We start from the raw sequence: 18,824 nt of genomic DNA, 5'->3' as shown, positions 1-18,824 counted from the left end.
AGATAGGTCTATGATACGATTGAATGCTTCGATATTTCACTGAAACTAGTTCTAGATCACAACTATTTGATCGCAATCGAATGATAGGTACCTAAAACGAACGCCGTACGAAATGTTATACGGGTTTTTATGTAATTACATATTATATTCCTTCCAACCTAACCGTATATAAATAACAAATATTTGCAAACCCTGTAATTACCATTAATATTTTAAAATTTGATACTACATATTTTTACATATTTACCCAACATTACATATTATGGTTTGGTATTACATAAATCTACATATTTAGGAGTATTATTCAGTTTTACTTCTCTAAAAGGGGGGGAAACTTCTGCTGAGGAAGTTTTCAATTTGAAATACGCAGATTTGAAAAGCCTTTTTACCTACCCGAGAAAGGATATACTTCGGGACGAAACATAACGTCCTTAGTTCCAGGAAGTAATAGAGGCACTCACCCCATACCGTCCACTGTAAATATGAGTGAACAATTACCTTGTATTGTAAAAATCACTGAGAAAGTAGCGGTGCCATCATGCTGTGGAGTGGGACGAGGACGATATAATTTGTCTCGAACTATAATTGTTCTGCACACGTCTTAACAAGCCTTCCATGCAATTTGCAACCTTACGCACCCTCTTCCTAATCATTCCAAGGAAAACCCGTGTCAATTCTGACATGAGATGCAATCGACTTTTGAAAAGAAGCTGGAGGAAAGGAACAAACTGGAAAGATGTTGAAAGATTAAAATAAATAGCTCTTCAGGTTATTGCTTGACCACTTTGCTTTAAATTTAGTAGACCTGTACGGAAATGGGATTTTCCGAGCAATTAGAAAGTATGGTTCTCGGCTGGAATAATCCTATCCTTCCGAATGAGACAGGAATGTCACTTTTCAAACAAGAGTATACGCATAACATTATGTTAATTTGTTATTCTAAGAAATATTTGCTCAATTAACTGTTTACGTGTAATTTATTTAGCATTATTTCAATACATATTTATGTATGATATTATAGATTTGGGTGTACCTTATAAATCCAAACTTTATTCGTTAATTTTACTACAGAAAAAAGTATTACAAATTTCCTTAAACAAGCAGGAAGATTACCCAACTGAACTGTTGTTTAAACGTCATTTCAAAGTTTTCAACATTAAACAAATGTATTATTTTATTTTATTAAAATATTTTCATAGAAATTTTAATAACTTTGAAAGGTATATACATAAATATAGAACTAAAAATATGAATTCTCTGCGTTTGTCTGAACCAAAATATAAAACCAATGCAGCTTTTTATCATAGATTATTAAACAAATTTTATTCCAATAATATTTCAACCACGAATCCTCTCCAAATTAATAAAAAAATATATAAAAATGTATTGGATTTATAGTTTGGGTTTAAGCATATTAAACGCTATTTAATCTGTATTGACTCTTAATTTTAAATTTATTTTTGTCTGTATCGGAATCCCCACCCGAGCACGAGTCTTACTCATTCAGGAGTGGGCTAGTTTATCTTTCATTGTATTTATTAATTTGTATTCATTTCAAATTTACTAGAAATAAATAAATAAATAAATAAATAAATAAATAAATAAATAAATAAATAAATAAATAAATAAATAAATAAATAAATAAGTAAATAAATAAATATTTACATAATGAAATAATAAGGTTGATACTTGTCAATGTTATATTAGGTGTATTTTCTACAGACAGAAAATAAGATGTCTTTAAAATAGTGCAATTTTTCTTTAATAAAGAAAATAATGTCTTTAAGATTTTCTTTAGCAGATAGTTGTGTTTCGAAGTCAAAGGAGCGGCTTTCAACCACCCAAATGCTGAGGACTAACTTACCGTGATGATAAGCATCAGTTCAAACGAACGAAAGACACTGCGTTAACCACCCCAACAATGAGACGTAGGCCTACTCAAATTCTGAGGCGCACGAAGAGCTCTGGTAATATACGGACATCATTTTATTTTTACTTCAATTTTTATTATACCTGAGTTTTTTTATGTACTTCACTCCCACTCCCTCTACTAGTAAACTTCCAACCGTTCACCACACAGAAACAAGGCCGCGTGTGCAGTACTGAGTTAGTGAGTATAGTACGTTCCAGGAATATGTTCGCGTTTTCCACTGACGAAAGAGCTTTGAATATTTAATCCTATTTTCGCACAGGTACTGTCGTCCGTTTGCCTACGTCGCATCTCGGTTTCCCCCACCTGCTTACTATTCGCCCCTCTGTAAAGGCTAGTAGCTGGGCTGTCTTAGCACTTTTCTGAAAACATTAATTTCTGTTAGGAATTGGACGTCTATGTAATATTATAGAACTGTATAAAATAACTTAAATAAAAGGGCCTCGTTAAGTAATTAACTGTCCCGTGATTTCCCCTCCCCCTTTCTACAACCCTGCAACAAAACCACTTGAACGGACAGTAGATAGCATTTCTGGGTAATTTTAACTTGTCGGATCGGGCAGAAGTGAAGATTGAATTTACAGTACGTAAGCTACTCTTTTGTAGAGTAGGTACAGAATTATTCCAACATGAGTAACTAGTACGAAGGACGAAATTGCTAATTGGAATTAGGTACAGTAGTCTATAATGCGATAATATGCACAAAATAACTGAAGCCTGTATCGAAATGAACGGCCACCATTTTCAAAAATGTGTTTAAATATCCATATTATGAGTATTTTTAAATTTAACTTTATTCTCTATATTGTACTCTAATGTGCTGTAGCAGTACAATATACACTGCATAATTAATACGTCTGAATGGATAGCGTGAGTAAAAACACTAAGTGTTGATACAGTACTGTATTGTGATTAAACAAAAACCTAATGGAAATTATCAAACTCAAAATTGCGATATTTCCTAGTTTACATAAATGGATGAACTACTTTTCTTCCCTCCTATACTTAGTAAAGTGATTTGTATTTTATACCAGTATCAACGAACTCCAGTATTGGAAGGGGGGGCAAGCGGTGTTTCCGGTTCTAGACCTTTAATCCAAAGATATAGCCAGGTTGATATTAAAAATTTTAGTAAAAATAAAATGATGTCCCTATATAAGGGCATATATTTCTCCGGTCTACGAATCAGATAACCTGTCCCAACAAGAATATGAACCCGAATCCTCTCGTTTCAGAGACAGAAATGCTATCCGTTCTTTAACAGCGGTGGACCAGCATTCGTTAGGACTTATGTAGTTTCATTAAAACCGGGACATCTAAATGTCTTGTCAGTAGACTTTATTCTCTTTAGGAACCAAGTGTTCCTCTTCAAAGAGGAATAATATGAATGTATACGTGCATTGGCAGAAACCCTTCTGGAATTCCTTCAAGTGCACACTTCAGTCATGATATGACAAATTGAAATAAAGTTACCGTGTGTAGATTTGAGTCCAATACACAAGGAGTGTTTTGTGTCACATACTTCAGACACTGAGACCTCTCAGAAAATGCACGCATTCGAGATATTTCACGAGATGCGTGCGCAGAATTTTTATATTCCCATCTACTCTACTGTTGCAGTACTGTCAGTTTCTTATCCACCATTTTATTATTATAACCAGGGAATAAACACGTACTACAACAACTGCATCTCCTGCGGAAATGATAAAGATGTGAAAACGCAATGTCTTTTACGTAACTGTTAGTAATATTAGAACTATTTTTTCTGAAATGATTTGGTTTAGTGTCCTTCCACTCAATTCCTTTAAGATCATGGACTCATCACTGATTAAGTACGGAACTAGAGCTCCGAATATTTATTCTGCCGGCCTGAGTTCAGATCTCAGTAACACAATGATAGAACTTAATAATTGAAAACAACAAATCTATAAATTTTCTAGACATCACAATAACAAAAGTCGACAACAATCATACATTCAGAGTCTACGGCAGTGATGTCAAAGCAAGCGCATTTTTCTGACATTGACGTCGTGCTAGGGCTTCAAGCGCTAGGTATGGAAGGAGCAAGGATTATGTATATGAATAAGAACCCTGTTGGATTAAGAAAACAGTGGTGCACAAACTTCAAACGGAACGTGAAATTTTATGTCGTTATTTTATACGGCTATATGCTGTTTAATATTATCTATATTGCCTGTAAAACCATAGTAACATGCGTTACAAGAGCGGTATGTTGAAGTTTTCATGCTCGAGGAAAAGTTTGAAAAAGCGAAACGTAGTTGAGCTTTTTTAATTTCCGAGAATTGAAAGAAAACATACCGCTCGTGTATCGTACATTATTTTGTGCGAAGATCGTTTAGTACATAACTGAAAGAGGAATTTCTAATTAGTTGTAATGAAATCTTGGTTTCTGTTCAATGCCGGCAAATTTGCAAAACAAAAAGTTCTATCTTCAACATTGTTGCTTTAAAATGTTTTCTGTGTTTACTATACTCCAGCAGGCCGTGATATACGTCTGTCTTTTTTTCCCCCAGTCTATTATTTTAGTAGGTTATTATACGACGCTTTATCAACAGCTTAGGTAATTTAGCGTCTGAATGAGATGAAGGTGATAGTGCCGGTGAAATGAGTCCGGGGTCCAGCACCGAAAATTACCCAGCAATTGCTCATATTGGGTTGAGGGAAAACCCCGGAAAAAACCTCAACCAGGTAACTTGCCCCGACCGGGAATCGAACCCGGGCCACCTGGTTTCGCGGCCAGACGCGCTGACCGTTACTCCACAGGTGTGGACCCCCCAGTCTATGATGAGTCTGGAATCTTGTTGATTTTTTCACGGCTTCTTTAATGTTACTTGCATCACCAATGCAGTAACTTTAGTGTAGTTGTAGAATTTACTTAATTTTTGCAAATATTTAAAAACAATAATTAACAGTGCAATTTAGGTGAAATTGCAGTGGTAAGTTTCCAATTTATAATTATTACTATATTGAACGTCTCTAAAATTAATATGTTAAAAGCCTAAAGCAGTAAAATCAATACGTCACTTAAGCGGTAAGAAGAGGGAAATTGTTATGTGTGTTAAGTTGGGAATACTGAATGTGGAATTTTAGACTTTCCGCGGATTGGTTTTGTGCGGAAACCAAGCAAATACGCACGATCTCGCACAAACGTACTAATACTAGTTTCTTAATATTGGAATTAATAACATAATAAAGAGTTAAGAAAGAATATTCACATAAATTTAATAAATTTCAAATTTCGTAGTAGTAAAACTATACTATATTAAGTAAATGAAACATCATTCATAAAGAAAGGGATTAAGTAATCAATAAACTAATCAAAACAATATTACAGTACAAAGCAGAGTTACCTGGGTAGGCCTATATGTTTCAACTGTAACTAATATTACATAGCAAAACGCTTATGGCATTATGCTTTTAAGTTGATATTGATGCGTAACTTCCTATCATCAGAATATTAAATTATTTTCTTGAAATCTGCTGAAGCTATAGAGGTGACTTTTTACAATACATGGGTACATATCTCTGTCGTTCCTTTGTTAATTAATTTTCTTACAAACATTTTTCTTGCGAATATTTTTAAAATTTTCAATACGTATCTTCAGTAATACGATATATTAGATTTACGAAAACATTCTTTCAGTACCTGTAAAACTACTAAATAAACATATCTGAAAATGTTACCTTTCTGTAAAAAGTTGAGAAAGTACTGCTTTTGAATAAAAAGGAAACTCTTGAAAAATGAGCATTAAAATTGGAACTTAAATACTTATAATGCACTTATACTTATCAGACAAATGTAAAAATTAGCATGGATGTAGTTTTAACAAGTTCTCTTCCCTTTATCCATTGAATCAGTGCTGGCCTTCCCTGTATACAGCTCGACCAAGTGGCATATACTACCTCTCTCGTCTGTCTCTTTCCTTTCCGCTGTAAAGCGCTCAGGCTCTCCTGAGCTCTAAAGCGCGCGCTTGCCCATATGGGCATCAGTTGACATGACTGGTCTACGGAATACCCACAACAAAAACAACAACAACACACATATAACATATCCAATCACCCAACACAACAAAAACAAGCTGCATTCTGAACAATGGTACATAGACTACTCAACATACAATGAACCAACATGATTACAAAGAAGAGTTAAAAACAATCAAATATATAGCACAATAAAACGGATACAACCCCAACATAATAGAGAACATAATACGAAAGACAAAACACATACGAATACAACACAAGAACACAAAAAATACATCACACTAACATACGAAAACAAAAACACACACAAGACCGCAACCTTATTCAAGATATGAATATATATATATATATATATATATATATATATATATATATATATATATATATATATATATATGCACTGAATTCAACAGGACCTTATATTAGACTGATGTAAATTTCGTAGACTTGTTTCCAAACAAGAAATAAATGAATGTATGATTTGAGGCTTTCCCGGCGTTTGATATAGAATAACTCTTCTCGGGTTCTAAGCCAGGTGAGTTGGAGATTAGCTTCCAAGCTTTCGACGGCTAGCTCTGCCATCTTCTTCAAGAATTAAGTGATGTGGGACCATGTCTAGCCGGTATATATGCAAAAGTAGGGCTTCCCACTGCGGGCCAATCAGGAGCTAGTTCCTAGTCCCGACAGCCAGGCGCATTCTGGTTGGTGGACGCGGCAGCCAATCAGACGGCAGACAGTCGGGACCAGCTAGTAGCTCCTGATTGGCTGCCGCGTCCAGCTAATCTCCAACTCACCTGGCTGAGAACCCGAGAAGAGTTATTCTATGAGAAATAAATGAAGTTCAGACATGACAAAGAAATCTGTTGGATTTTAGTGACAAAAATATTCAAGTCTACCATTTAAAAAAAATTATGGACGAAAGAGAACGGTAACTACATAAAAAACCTACTAATTTCCTAAGTGATCATGTAAAATAACAGTTTGAAATTAATGCACATCCAACTTTTGTGCAAAGTTTTTTTTTTATCTCCTGTGAAATTTTCTGTTCAGGACTTGACCGGTTTTTGCATCGAGGACTTCAACTGAGGCCGGAACAAGCCGAATAGTCTAATCCGTTAAAGGTAGAAGTAGGAGAAGGAGAAGAAGAAAAATTCCATAGTTAGACATATCTTGCCTCTGTTTTAAAAAAATATTGCCTAATATAATTTAAGTATCTTTGGGGAGGCCAAGATGTAGATGGGAAGTTAATATTAAGAGGACTGGGTAGTGATTAGGAGGTACAAATCTGATTTTTTATTTTGTGTTTCAAACAAGAGCAATAAATTTGCTTTTTAAAGAAATATAGTGAGAATATCTTTGCAGATAAGCCCTTCAAATCACGTCTTTAAATTTGACGTCGCATGTAATTCATAGGCTGTATTTTTTAATGCAGTTTTCCGTAAGCTGATACTTTTCAAACCTACGAGTAAGTGCATTTTTCGCTGAAACTAATGAATCCATTTACATGAAATTTTTTCACTGTTTTCTATAGTCTATGTTGCAGAAAGTAGATCTACGGCTTTATAAATACTAGACACTTAACATCAGGAAAAAAATATATATTCACTAAAAAAACGGCAAAAATTTTTAATCAAAGTTTAACATTTTTTTCTGTTTCACTAAGGATGAAATATTTAAATAAATTTTGCTTTAGAATTTATCATACACATTTCTTGATAACTTAAAAAAATATAAGGCATATGAGTGAAGATTGTAGCAAGTAACTTGCACCTGAAGGATGAGGTACTTTTATCAAAGTGAGAGAACAGGTTATCAGTTAGAGCCTTTCTTTTGCACTTGGATAAGACTCTAATGAGTTGTCTTTTATACCACAGAATTCACAATGATTCATTGTATAACCATGGAAATTTTTATTCCATTCTGAACACTTAAAGCCTAGAAATATTGAACTAAATGTTATATTAAAATTCTTTAATCGCACAGGCATCTCTACCCAATCCCCTTAAAATGGATTTGAGGGAGGTGGGATATTATGATAGAGACTGCATTAAATTTGCTCAGGATAGGGACCAATGGCGGGCTTATGTGAGGGCGGCAATGAACCTCCGGGTTCCTTAAATGCCAGTAAGTAAGTAAGTAAAGTAAAGTAAAGTAAGTAAGTAAGTAAGTAATATAATTTGAGTTTCTTTGTTTTATTTATTTACCTAATTCTTCTCTTGGAGCAACAGTAACAAATATAAATGACACTCGGGAGGAAATTAAATGAAGAATAAATATGGGAAATGCCTGTTATTATTCGGTTGAGAAGCTTTTGTCATGTAGTCTTCTGTCAAAAAATATGAAAGTTAGAATTTATAAAACAGTTATATTACCGGTTGTTCTGTATGGTTCTGAAACTTGGACTCTCACTTTGAGAGAGGAACAGGGATTAAGGGTGTTTGAGAATAAGGTTCTTAGAAAAATATTTGGGGCTAAGAGGGATGAAGTTACAGGAGAATGGAGATAGTTACACAACGCAGAACTGCACGCATTGTATTCTTCACCTGACATAATTAGGAACATAAAATCCATGTAGCACGTATGGGCGAATCCAGAAATGTATACTATAGAATGTTAGTTGGGAGGCCGGAGGGAAAAAGGCCTTTGGGGAGGGCGATACGTAGATGGGAAGATAATATTAAAATGGATTTGAGGGAGGTGGGATATGATGGTAGAGACTGGATTAATCGTGCTCATGATAGGGACCGATGGCGGGCTTATGTGAGGGCGGCAATGAACCTCCGGGTTCCTTAAAAGCCAGTAACTATAAAAGTAAGTAAGTAAGTAAGTCCCTATTTCTTCAATCCTCCAAAACTTTATAGTTTGAAGGTATTCAAAGTTTTGGATTAGAAATTCACTTACATTATTTTTAATATTCCCACCTATTAACAAAAATCGAACTTAAATATTTAGTGAAATAAGGTCATGATTTTCTCGTATCATTTCTTTCTGCACAATGAAAAGAAGAGAACCGAAAGCCTTTCACAACAGCAAGGGAGTCGCATATCCCGAGGTGATAGCGGCCTGAAACGGGAACACATTCGATATCCAATAATCTCACTGACATTATTCTGAGAAAAACATTATAACATTCAGGAAACAAAAGAAAGACTGTGCGCTCATATTACCATTGCCGTCAGATTTACCTCGAGGCATCATCTTGTTACGTGAAAGAAAGGTGTAAGTAAACAGTGAAGGAGTAGAAATTTGAATTATCGATTACATGTCAAAAAGCTTTCTTTCCTGACAGTCGGTACGTTTATTCCAGAGAGCGATTTGCACATTTGCATCAAATATAATGCTTTCATGAGACTAGAATACATAACAATCATTGTTACTGATCAATTATTGATTTTATGTTTCAGTTAAGGGGGAGATACACTATTGGCCTGCAAAAATTTAGTGAAATTATTTTGTTTTAAATCTCAACTGCTATTAAAACTAAATGAGCAAAACATTTCCTGTTTCATAACCATGCATTATCTATACTAATAATAAATCTGTAGCCGAAATTTTTCTGGTAATTTTCGATTTTCCAAAAAATAATTGGTCCTAACATATAGCCTATAATAAATCACCCTGAAACCGAAAATCGCTTTTTTGAAATTTTTGTTTGTATGTCTGTCTGTCTGTCTGTCTGTATGTTTGTTACCTTTTCACGCGATAATGGCTGAACGGATTTCGATGAAAATTGGAATATAAATTAAGTTTGTTGCAACTTAAATTTAGGCTATATGGCATTCAAAATACATTATTTAAAAGGGGGGTTATAAGGAGGCCTGAATTAAATAAATCGAAATATCTCGCTTATTATTAATTTTTGTGAAAAATCTTACATAACAAAAGTTTCTTTAAAAGTAATTTGCGATAAGTGTTATTCGTTGAATAATTTTGATAGGAATGAGATAAATGAGTTTTAAAATTAAAATAACTGCCATCTAAGGCCGCGTAATGAATTAAAAAACAAATATGACTTCGTCTATAAGGGGCCTTGGACAGCAACAATCGAAAGCTATGAAAGATAGCCTACAGAGCATGTTTCTGTGTTTGTATGAAGTAATATCGGAAGCTATTAACCGATTTGTTATAATTAATTATTATTTCACCATTGGAAAGTGTAGTTTCTCTAGATGAACATAATGCTATAATGTTATTACAGTAACTTCTGATATAATATAATATAATATAATATAATATAATATAATATAATATAATATAATATAATGTAATATAATATATAATATAATATAATATTATATAATATAATTTATGTTATTTGAAGGATTCAGAACCATAGTGGGCCAAACGCCATTTACTGAATACGTGAAAAACAAGGGTTAAAATTAAGTTATTACCATAATATAATATAATATAATATAATATAATATAATATAATATAATATAATATAATATAATATAATATAATATAATATAATATAGTATAATATAATATTATATAATATAATTTATGTTATTTGAAGGGTTCAGAACCATAGTGGGCCAAACGCCATTTACTGAATACGTAGAAAACAAGGGTTAAAATTAAGTTATTACCATAATTGAATGGAAACCTATAACAAGTAAAATAACGTATACACATTGAATCTAAATGATGTCAGTGTTCATCAAACTATAGTTTCATGTAATAAAAATTAGAAACATGTTAAAGGAATTGTCATTGCACCAATGAGTGGTCTCTGGACCAAAATGATCGCATTTTAATTATTTGGATGCAATTTAAGTTAAGTAACATATTAAACGATTTATCCTTCTATCAAACACGAATGTTCCCTGGATAAAATGTCCTATTTTAATTATGTAATTACTTTATATTTATTTCTAACGGGTGCAGCGGAGCGCACGGGTACGGCTAGTACTTTATAAAACACTATTCAGAATATTGAAATCTATAATTGGAAAATAGGAAAATGACGTAGGAAAATTGACATTTCACTGAAAACTACTACTTTTCCGAAAAACTTTGGGTCCTAAGCTTCAAAATGAGGGGCCATTTATTAAAATCCGTTCAGCCGTTTTGCCGTAATTTCCATAACCATTTCAAATTATATATATAATATAGATTTATTAGTGTTCATATAACTGTAATATATCATTTTTACGTTTCTTATCAAATCCATGAACACTGTATAATTGGCCTAACATATGTGGTTTATCTTTGAATATGTAATGTGGAGTCAAAGAGAGTGTGTTCTGAAATTGAGTTGTGTTGATAATTTCATTTGGATGTGTTTTTATGTGTTTGTATATTTCGTATTGTTCTAGTGTGTTTAGTTTCTGGCTTTTTGGTTGGATGTGTAGAATTTCCATGTCTGTGTTGATGTCTCTGTAGGTGTGGTTAGCATTTGTGATGTGTTCTGCATATGTGGAATTTTTTTGTAATTTTGTTATGGTTGTGATGTGTTCTTTGTAACGTGTTTCAAATAATCTGCCTGTCTGTCCTATGTAGAAGTTGCTGCAGGTGTTACATTTGAGTTTGTATGCGCCTGTGTGGTTATATTTGTTTGTTTGTGTTGTTTGTGTGTTGAGATGTTTTTGTAGAGCATTATATTTTCTTCTGTATGCGACGTTGTAATTTAATTTCTTGAATGAGGTTGCAGTCTTGTGTGTGTTTTTGTTTTCGCATGTTAATGTGATGTATTTATTTTTGTTATTGTATTTGTGTTGTGTAATTAAATACCTGCATGATTTTTTTATTTGAATGTTTTAATGACTTACATTAACAAAGTAGTCTGGAACAGCGTCAGGGCAAGCATAGACTATGCGAGCAGCGTGGATAAAGCAAGGAACCATCGGTAGGTACTATAGCGGTGGGGATGCAATTGCAATTATGAAAATATGTAAATTTCATCACAGATGTAATTCAACTGACTACAATATTCAAAGTTTCTCGAGCTTATGCTCTACCCAGTTCATAGTGTACAATATTGGGCAATCAGTTCGCAAGAAAGGGGAAAATAACCTGTAAAATATCATCACAGCAAATAAGGAACTATGTTCTCTAAGCGTAACTTCAGACGAGGCCACTTTTCGGAAATTTTCTCATACGGAGAAGGAATAGACGTAAAAATAGAAGAAGAATCTGGGTTCATCCATTAGTTTTGAAAAGACAGAATCGAGGACTATTCCATAACGTGTTTGTTGATTTACACCAGGACAATAAAAATATTAATTAAAAATTACGCAAATGAGGAACGATATGGCATAAAACATATTGTTGTGTACTTTTTAAGAATTCAAAATTAAATATAATAGGCACCAAACATGAAACCAACCACAGCACGTACGAGTAATTCAACCAATATACTAGAAATAGGTGTCTGTAGGGTAATGGTAAAGTCAAAGGTCGTTGTGTAGGCTAATTGAACCCTGGTTCGAACCTGAGATCGGCTAATTTTTCATCTCTTAGTTAATATTTTATTTAGTACATTATTTTAGATGTGTTATTTTATTGTAACGTCAAATAAGGGGGATTTTACTACATAAATAATATATCCGTAATTCGTACTAGTCCAGCAATTTAGTAGTCTATGGTTATATTATTATTATTACTTACTTATTTACTAACTTACTTGCTGGCTTTTAAGGAACCAGGAGGTTAATTGCCGCCCTCACATAAGCCCGCCATAGGTCCCTATCCTGAGCAAGATCACACAAGTCTCTATCATCATATCCCACCCCCCCCTCAAATCAATTTTAATATTATCTTCCCATCTACGTCTCGGCTTCTCCAAAGGTCTTTTGTTCTCCGGTCTCCCAACTAACACTCTATATGCATTTCCGGATTCGCCCAAACGTGCTACATGCCCTGCCCATCTCATACGTCTGGATTTAATATTCCTTAATATGTCAGGTGAAGAATACAATGCGAGCAGTTCTGTGTTGTGTAACTTTCTCCATTCTCCTGTAACGTCATCCCTCTTAGCCCCAAATATTTTCCTAAGCATCTTATTCTCAAAGACCCTTAACCTATGTTCCTCTCTCAAAGTGAGAGTCCAAGTTTCACAACCGGAAAGAACAACCGTTAATATAACAGTTTTATAAATTCTACCTTTGAGATTTTTTGACCGCAGACTGGATGATAAAGGCTTCTCAGCCGAATAATAAGAGGCTTTTCCCATATTTATTCCTCCCTAGTATCAATTATATTTTTTACTGTTGCTCCCAGATATTTGAATTTTTCACCTCTTCAAAGGATAAACTTCCTATTTTTATATTTCCATTTCGTACAATATTCTCGTCACGAGACATAATCATATACTCTGTATCTTCGGGATTTACTTCCAAACCTATCTCTTTCCTTGTTTCAAGTAAAATTCCCGTGTTTTTCCTAATCGTTTGTGCATTTTCTCCTAACATATTCACGTCATCAGCATAGACAAGCAACTGATGTGACCCGTTCAATTCCAAACCCTCTCTGTTATCCTGGACTTTCCTAATGGCATACTCTAGAGCAAAATTAAAAAGTAAAGATGATAGTGCATCTCCTTGCTTTAACACGCGGTGAATTGGAAACGCATCTGACAGAAACTGACCTATACGAACTCTGCTGTGCGTTTCACTGAGACACATTTTAATTGATCGAACTAGTTTCTTGGGAATACCAAATTCAATAAGAATATCATATAAAACTTCTCTCTTAACCGAGTCATACGCCTTTTTGAAATCTATGAATAACTGATGTACTGTACCCTTATACTCCCATTTTTTCTCCATTATCTGTCGAATACAAAATATCTGATCAATAGTTGATCTATTACGCCTAAAACCACACTGATGATCCCCAATAATTCCATCTACATATGGAGTTAATCTTCTCAAAAGAACACTGGACAATATTTTGTACGACGCCAACATTATTATTATTATTATTATTATTATTATTATTATTATTATTATTATTATTATTGTTATTATTATTATTTTTATCATTATAGTCATTCTATATTATTATGTCGTGAATATTTTTCTAATTAAGTCTGTACACTATCGCGACGGTGTAGGGAATTGGTAGTCCAACAGTAGTCCGTTAGAAGCGCTACAGACGCGCGTTTGCAGCGCCACTAACGCGCCACTAAAAGTGCCTCGTGTGAAGGGACACTAATGGTCAATTAATTCATTTGAACCTGTTTCACTTTAAGTACTACGTTAATATCATTTAATGAAAGACGGCGTACAATTCACTATAACAGAGTTCAATAGTATCAGTAGAGGGATGGGCTTTCAGTTGACATGTTTGAAACTTTTTCTATTACATATTTTGCAATAAACCACAAGTGTATAAATACATTAAGTAAAGTTAAGTTACATTATATTTTATGCTCGACCATGCCGAAATGTAGTAATTATACACCTGGTAGCAGAACTTTAATGGATGTCATTAAAGTACACCTACTCATTAAAGGTCAGGTCTTTCAGCCAATGACGACTCAGGTTACAACTGTTCAGCCAATGACAGGTCAGCTTTCTACCGTTATAAAACCGCAAGTATCGATTATTCTCGGATATGCAATCGAAAGAGAATTAGCGAAAAGTCACGGAGGCTGGAAATCCAATACTTTCGCAGAAGGTTATGTTCTGTTACTATAATAATTAGCGTTAATTGTAAATAATATTCAAATAAATTCAATTTGTCATCTCGTTTTTCAATGTCTAATTTAATTTCAATGTTATCTCTGTAGGTTCTTATGGCCTAGCAAGGTCAATGTGGACATCTGTTCCTCGGAAAAAAATCAATACTTTCGCTCTGCGCACATCTCACAACATACGGAACATTGCTCCAGGTCAGATACAATAAAATTAATAATATCAAGTTAGAAATATGGTCGAGCATAAAAAGTCGTATGAAACTCGCCTATAATGGTAATTAAGAAGCTCGTATGAAAATTATGAAACTCGCTTGCGCTCCTTTCATAAATATCCATACTCACTTCTTAATTACCTTCATTATAGGCTCGTTGCATAATGTAGTATTATATCATATCAAAATGAAAGGGAAAAATAGAAATCTAAAATGCCAGCTTTCATTTAATCCTAGCCTATGAATCAATTAGTTTCATGCATGTAAATATCAATGTAGGCATTCACATTACATTAAGTTTAATTTCATCAATATGAGAAAGAATTATTATAAAAAGGAGCTGCCACTGCAAGCCTTCAATTGTCTTCCCGCTGCTGATGTGAAACGAGTGCAGCGAGCGGCAGGGAAAGTTGAAGTGACGTCATAGGGCATCCAGTTGATGATCACTGATCTAGGATCTTTTATCTATTCCTTCAAGAAATATATATTTTAATCGTAACCTTCAATATTATATTTTTATTAACAATACAAATATTTCATGAAGGAATATGTAAAAATCCTAGACTATATTGTTGATGTAGGTTTTTAGAATACACGCCATCTGTTGCAATAGTTGAGAACACGCTGAAAATACACGCATGTTCACCATTTCATAATCACTAAAGTAACAAGGTAAGATATTTGTAAAAACTCAAAACTTAGACCTTTAAGTATGGTCGAACAAAAACAGTCGTATGCATCTTGCCTATAATGGTAATTAAAACGCTCGTATGAAAATTATGAAATTCGCATCTTAATTACTGTCATTATAGGCTCGTTGCATAATATAGGCTACTATTATACTGCATTCAGAAATATAAATCTGTTCTAAGGGCTGAAATTGCCAGAGTAACCATTTCATAGTTTTGGTGACGGAATGACCAGCCAAAAAGTTTATGTCGATAATTATCCAGTTCATTCCTTTCTCTAAGAAAGTGAATCGACATATCTAAGCATGGATTGTGGCACCCATTTTGAAGAGTGAGTAAGAACAACACAGCCCCGAATTCTTACCAAAAACAACACAGGAAATCGCATTGTAGGGGAAACCCGGGCAAAGCGGATAAGCTAAGAATAAACAATGCCACAGGCTATATTTTGGTGCTCCCGAAATAAAAACTTCATGACTTTGGTTGTGACACATGTTGTCCACATATCTACAAAACAGCAATTTGTTTCTCGTACCTACAGACAGTGATATGATTTGAGAAAGAAAATATAGTTAATTATTCGCTTTGCACGGGTACACGAGCAAAGTGAATATCACTATAACTTTTTCACCTTTCTATTTAATTTCTATTCACTGATAATAAATTTAAATCAACACATAAACACGATGTTAATGAGTGTAATTGATGTATTCAACATTTTGTCAATCTCTGAAGATGCCGACATCACAGAGGTGGTTGATTCTGAGTGACCATTAACTGTTTCTTCAGCCGCTGAATGAGCTGGCACCGCAGAATTTGTTAAATCTGAGCCAGCTGTCGTTTCGCTGATTTCTGTCTCAAGTGGTCGATCTGTAAATTCATCTGGAACAAACTCTTCATCAACAAACACATTATGGTTTTATGGCCTGATAGCAGAACCACTGATTGGAAGATTTTATTTCTTCAAGTGCTTTCTTCATGTCTTCTTCCGATCATTTGGCTTGCTCTGTCTTCCTCTTGAAAAATTAAACCACATGAAAACACATTACGACCTTTTTAAGTAAAAATTAAAATCAGTGTTGCTGATTTATAATTTAATTAGTGTGACTTAATGCCGCCACTATGTAAAATGATCTAACACGCTTTATTAGAATAGACAAATATATACAAAAATACAGGTGACTCTTATATAGTGGATAAGTTATCCACTTTGCCCGCAGAAGCCATATCGCTTTTCATTTAAGGTTATACAAACATAAACGTCAGTAATCTTCTTCGTAAGTACGACATTTTAAAACTAATTCTATCTCCTATATATTACTATCACATAACAAAGAGTTTCTGCAGTAATGTTGTACATATGTTTCTCTTACCTTGAAATATTTTAAGAAAACAGTCAATTTTCTTCTTCTCTTTCTAGCTAGAATGACGTCAAGTCAGTTCCAGCAGCAAAATCTGGTAGGGATTCTTCCCCAACATAGAAAGCGCTACCTGTTGGCGTTTCTAAGAAATAGGCATTATTCTCTTTGCCCGGGTTATTCGTTTTGCCCGGGTCTCCCCTATACGAGATTAAAGTCAGTTCCTTCAACGGAACGCTAAAGATTCTTATCGCATATGTAGCGAAAACTAGTACGATTTCAATTCCAAATCATTATCCCAATTAAAACATCCAAAATAAATCATGAAATGAAACAGCACAAAAGAACAACGTATTTTATGCTCGACCATGCCGAAATGTAGTAATTATACACCTGGTAGCAGTCCTTTAATGCATGTCATTAAAGTGCACCTATGCATTAAAGTTCTGGTTTTCGATTATTCTCGGATATGCAATCGAAAGACGAGGGAAGCGTCACGGAGGCTGGAAATCCAATACTGTCGCAGAAGGTTATGTTCTGTTACTATAATAATTAGCGTTAATTGTAAATAATATTCAAATAAATTCAATTTGTCATCTCGTTTTTCAATTCTAAATCAATTTCCAGGTTATACATTCTCTGCATTTCATCAAGGTCAATGACATAATTGTTCCTCGAAAAAAATCAATACTTTCGCGTCTGCGCACATCTCACAATTTCGAGCTATGAACAAGGTCACTTCCGATCTTCTGTCAGATACAAATAAAATGAATATTTCTGAATAATTTCAAGTTATAAATATGGTCGAGCACAAAAAGTCGTATGAAACTTGCCTGTAATGGTATTTAAGACGCTCGCATGAAAATTATGAAACGAGCGCAAGCGAGATTCATAAACAAACATACTTGCGTCTTAATTACTATCATTATAGGCTCGTTGCATAATGTACTATTAAAAGATCAGTATTTATAAATAACTTATTATGTAATTTCATACAAACCTGAAATTAAACATCCTCAAAGCAATCTTTTATTTCTTTTTTCTTTCGTAGAAACTGTATTTGATGCACTTTGTCTGTTTCAAGTTTCGAATTAGTGAACACGGCTGCAATTGGCAGATCCCTACATACAGTCTGTGTTCAATTACAATCCATTCCCTCATCATCAATAAACGTTCGCTATCCACTTCTCGTTGGACAGATACAAGGAAGCGACCCGCAGTGCGTGGGTTCAGGCTTCATTGTGATGTAAGTCTAATTTATTAGTATTGGTGTTGCCTATCAGCCGTGATTGTACAGTATTTCACCCTCCGCGTCAGCAGAGAGGCACCACTTCCAAGCCCTCAGTATAAAGCGAGAACAAAATGAGCAGAAAATATTATACAGGGACATCATTTTATTTTTACTTCAATTTTTACTGTATCTGAGTTTTGGAATGTACTTCACTCCCACCCCTTCTACTAGTAAACTTCCAACCGTTCACGACACAGAGCCGAGGGCGCGTAAGCAGTACTGAGTTACTGAGTATAGTACGTTTCAGAAATATGTTCACGTTTTCCAGTGACGAAAGAGCTTTCAATATTGAATCATATTTTCGTACGGGTACTGTCGTCAGTTTCCCTATGTCGCATCCCGGTTTCCCCCACCTGCTTCTATTAGCCCCACTGTTAAGTCTAGTAGCTGGGCTATCTTAGATCTTTTCTGAAAATATTAATTTCTGTTAGGAATTGGACGTCTACGTAATATTATACAAGCGTTTAAAATAACTTAAATAAAAGGGCCTCCTTAAGTAATTAACTGTCACGTGATTTCTTCCCTTTCTACAACCCTACGATATAACCACTTGGACGGACAGTAGATAGTATGTCTGAGTAATTTTATCTTTCGGATCGAGCAGAAGTGAAGATTGAATTTACAATACGTAAGGTACTCTTTTATAGAGTAGGTACAGAATTTTTTTCTCTATTTTAGTAGGTTATTTTACGAC

Source organism: Periplaneta americana, chromosome 13 (assembly GCF_040183065.1).
Source record: "Periplaneta americana isolate PAMFEO1 chromosome 13, P.americana_PAMFEO1_priV1, whole genome shotgun sequence".
Classification (NCBI taxonomy): domain Eukaryota; kingdom Metazoa; phylum Arthropoda; class Insecta; order Blattodea; family Blattidae; genus Periplaneta; species Periplaneta americana.
The sequence above is the reverse complement of the archived record's forward strand: the minus strand, read 5'-3'. Positions refer to the sequence as shown.